Below are 4977 nucleotides of genomic sequence, written 5' to 3'. Positions count from 1 at the left end.
TCAGAGAGAAGAGCGGCCAATGTGACGATCTGGCTTGAAGTCGATTCGATAACCAATGACGAAAACGGACGGATTTCTCAGGTTTTTATTACATATGAACACTTTTCACATTCTCCCGTGCAACTCGGCTGCTAGTCCTCCTTTCATGCAGAATCTTAAGGTCCTAGCTCATGTCCAAGGCACCAAAGCCAGGTAAAAAGTAAATAATCGATACCCAAATCTTGAATTGGATTACTTCTTACTGGCTATTACATCAACTTAGATGCTTCATCTGTTCCTACTATGGTGATTTTAGTGTCTCCGCATACCACAGCTCGCGACATAGCTTTGCAGACGATAAGTACAACCGTTTCAGAGAGAAGAGCGGCCAATGTGACGATCTGGCTTTAAGTCTATTCGATAACAAATGACGAAAACGGACGGATTTCTCAGGTTTTTACTACATATGAACACTTTTCAAATTCTCCCGTGCAACTCGGCAGCTAGTCCTCCTTTCATGCAGAATCTTAAGGTCCTAGCACATGTCCAAGGCACCAAAGCCAGCAAAAAGGTCAATATTCAATACCTAAAACTGGAATTGTACTACTTCTTACTGGCTGTTACATCAACTTAGAAGCTTCATCTGTGTTCTACTGTGGTGATTTTAGTGTCTCCGCATACCGCAGCACGCGACATAGCTTTGCAGACGATAAGTACAACCGTTTCAGAGAGAAGAGCGGCTAATGTGACGATCTGGCTTTAAGTCGATTCGATAACAAATGACAAAAACGGGCGGATTTCTAAGGTTTTTACTACATATGAACACTTTTCACATTCTCCCGTGCAACTCGGCTGCTAGTCCTCCTTTCATGCAGAATATTAAGATCCTAGCTCATGGCCAAGGACACCAAAGCCAGCTAAAAAGGCAATAATCAATACCTAAAACTTGAATTGTACTACTTCTTACTGGCTATTAGATCAACTTAGAAGCTTCATCTGTGTTCTACTACGGTGCTTTTAGTTTCTCCGCATACCGCCGCACGCGACATAGTTTTGCAGACGATAAGTACAACCGTTTCAGAGAGAAGAGCGGCCAATGTGACGATGTGGCTTTAAGTCGATTCTATAACAAATGACGAAAACGGACGGATGTCTCATTTTTTTACTACATATGAACACTTTTCACATTCTCCCGTGCAACTCGGCTGCTAGTCCTCCTTTCATGCAGAACCTTAAGGTCCTAGCTCATGTCCAAGGCACCAAAGCCAGCTAAAAGGTCAATATTCAATACCTAAAACTTGAATTGTACTACTTCTTACTGGATATTACATCAACTTAGAAGCTTCATCTGTGTTCTACTGTGGTGCTTTTAGTGTCTCCGAATACCGCAGTACGCGACATAGCTTTGCAGACGATAAGTACAACCATTTCAGAGAGCAGAGCGGCCAATGTGACGATCTGGCTTTACGTCGATTCGATAACAAATGACGAAAACGGTCGGATGTCTCAGGTTTTTATTACATATGAACACTTTTCACATTCTCCCGTGCAACTCGGCTGCTAGTCCTCCTTTCATGCAGAATCTTAAGGTCCTAGCTCATGTCCAAGGTACCAAAGCCAGCTAAAAAGTCAATAATCAATACCTAAAACTTGAATTGTACTACTTCTTACTGGCTATTACATCAACTTAGAAGCTTCATGTGTGTTCTCCTACGGTGGTTTTAGTTTCTCCGCATACCGCAGCACGCGACATAGTTTTGCAGACGATAAGTACAACCGTTTCAGAGAGAAGAGCGGCCAATGTGACGATCTGGCTTTAAGTCGATTCGATAACAAATGACGAAAACGGACGGATTTCTCAGGTTTTTACTACATATGAACACTTTTCACATTCTGCCGTGCAACTCGGCTGCTAGTCCTCCTTTCATGCAGAATCTTAAGTTCCTAGCTCATGGTCAAGGCACCAAAGCCAGCTAAAAAGTCAATAACCGATACCTAAAACTTGAATTGGACTACTTCTTACTGGCTATTATATCAACTTAGAAGCTTCATCTGTGTTCTATTATGGTGCTTTTCCTGTTTCCGTCTACGGTAACACGCGACATAGCTTTGCAGACGATAAGTACAACCGTTTCAGAGAGAAGATCGGCCAATGTGACGATCTGGCTTTAAGTCGATTCGGTAACAAATGAGGAAAACGGACTGATTTCTCAGGTTTTTACTACATATGAACACTTTTCACATTCTCCCGTGCAACTCGGCTGCTAGTCCTCCTTTCATGCAGAATCTTAAGGTCCTAGCTCATGTCCAAGGCACCAAAGCCAGCTAAAAAGTAAATAACCGATACCTAAAACTTGAATTGTACTACTTCTTACCGGCTATTACATCATTTTAGAAGCTTCATCTGTGTTCTACTATGTTGCTTTTAGTGTCTCCGAATACCGCAGTACGCGACATAGCTTTGCAGACGATAAGTACAACCGTTTCAGAGAGAAGAGCGGCCAATGTGACGATCTGGCTTTAAGTCGATTCGATAACAAATGACGAAAACGGACGGATTTCTCAGGTTTTTACTACATATGAACACTTTTCACATTCTCCCGTGCAACTCGGCTGCTAGTCCTCCTTTCATGCAGAATCTTAAGGTCCTAGCTCATGTCCAAGGCACCAAAGCCAGCTAAAAAGTCAATAATCAATACCTAAAACTTGAAATGTACTGCTTCTTACTGGCTATTACATCAACTTAGAAGCTTCATCTGTGTTCTACTACGTTGCTTTTAGTTTCTCCGCATACCGCAGCACGCGGCATAGTTTTGCAGACGATAAGTACAACCGTTTCAGAGAGAAGAGCGGCCAATGTGACGATCTGGCTTTAAGTCGATTCGATAACAAATGACGAAAACGGACGGATTTCTCAGGTTTTTACTACATATGAACACTTTTCACATTCTCCCGTGCAACTTGGCTGCTAGTATTCCTTTCATGCAGAATCTTAAGGTCCTAGCTCGTGTCCAAGGCACCAAAGCCAGCTAAAAAGTCAATAATCAATACCTAAAACTTGAATTTTACTACTTCTTACTGGCTAATACATCAACATAGAAGGTTCATCTGTGTTCTACTACGGTGCTTTTAGTTTCTCCGTATACCGCAGCACGCGACATAGCTTTGCAGACGATAAGTACAACCGTTTCAGAGAGAAGAGCGGCCAATGTGACGATCTGGCTTTAAGTCGATTCGATAACAAATGACGAAAACGGACGGATTTCTCAGGTTTTTACTACATATGAACACTTTTCACGTTCTCCCGTGCAACTCGGCTGCTAGTCCTCCTTTCATGCAGAATCTTAAGGTCCTAGCTCATGGTCAAGGCACCAAAGCCAGCTAAAAAGTCAATAACCGATACCTAAAACTTGAATTGGACTACTTCTTACTGTCTATTATATCAACTTAGAAGCTTCATCTGTGTTCTATTATGGTGCTTTTCCTGTTTCCGCCTACGGCAACACGCGACATAGCTTTGCAGACGATAAGTACAACCGTTTCAGAGAGAAGATCGGCCAATGTGACGATCTGGCTTGAAGTCGATTCGGTAACAAATGAGGAAAACGGACTGATTTCTCAGGTTTTTACTACATATGAACACTTTTCACATTCTCCCGTGCAACTCGGCTGCTAGTCCTCCTTTCATGCAGAATCTTAAGGTCCTAGCTCATGTCCAAGGCACCAAAGCCAGCTAAAAAGTCAATAACCGATACCTAAAACTTGAATTGTACTACTTCTTACCGGTTATTACATCATTTTAGAAGCTTCATCTGTGTTCTACTATGTTGCTTTTAGTGTCTCCGAATACCGCAGTACGCGACATAGCTTTGCAGACGATAAGTACAACCGTTTCAGAGAGAAGAGCGGCCAATGTGACGATCTGGCTTGAAGTCGATTCGGTAACAAATGAGGAAAACGGACTGATTTCTCAGGTTTTTACTACATATGAACACTTTTCACATTCTCCCGTACAACTCGGCTGCTAGTCCTATTTCATGCAGAATCTTAAGGTCCTAGCTCATGTCCAAGGCACCAAAGCCAGTTAAAAAGTCAATAATCAATACCTAAAACTTGTATTGTACTACCTCTTACTGGCTAATACATCAACATAGAAGGTTCATCTGTGTTCTACTACGGTGCTTTTAGTTTCTCCGTATACCGCAGCACGCGACATAGCTTTGCAGACGATAAGTACAACCGTTTCAGAGAGAAGAGCGGCCAATGTGACGATCTGGCTTTAAGTCGATTCGATAACAAATGACGAAAACGGACGGATGTCTCAGGTTTTTACTACATATGAACACTTTTCACACTCTCCCGTGCAACTCGGCTGCTAGTCCTCCTTTCATGCAGAATCTTAAGGTCCTAGCTCATGTCCAAGGCACCAAAGCCAGCTAAAAAGTCAATAATCAATACCTAAAACTTGAATTGTACTACTTCTTACTGGCTATTACATCAACTTAGAAGCTTCATGTGTGTCCTCCTACGGTGGTTTTAGTTTCTCCGCATACCGCAGCACGCGACATAGTTTTGCAGACGATAAGTACAACCGTTTCAGAGAGCAGAGCGGCCAATGTGACGATCTGGCTTTAAGTCGATTCGATAACAAATGACGAAAACGGACGGATTTCTCAGGTTTTTACTACATATGAACACTTTTCACATTCTGCCGTGCAACTCGGCTGCTAGTCCTCCTTTCATGCAGAATCTTAAGGTCCTAGCTCATGGTCAAGGCACCAAAGCCAGCTAAAAAGTCAATAACCGATACCTAAAACTTGAATTGGACTACTTCTTACTGGCTATTACATCATCTTAGAAGCTTCATCTGTGTTCTATTATGGTGCATTTCCTGTTTCCGCCTACGGCAACACGCGACATAGCTTTGCAGACGATAAGTACAACCTTTTCAGAGAGAAGATCGGCCAATGTGACGATCTGGCTTTAAGTCGATTCGGT

The sequence above is a fragment of the Schistocerca gregaria genome, unplaced genomic scaffold (assembly GCF_023897955.1).
Source record: "Schistocerca gregaria isolate iqSchGreg1 unplaced genomic scaffold, iqSchGreg1.2 ptg000280l, whole genome shotgun sequence".
NCBI lineage: Eukaryota > Metazoa > Arthropoda > Insecta > Orthoptera > Acrididae > Schistocerca > Schistocerca gregaria.
Note: the sequence above shows the minus strand (reverse complement) of the source record.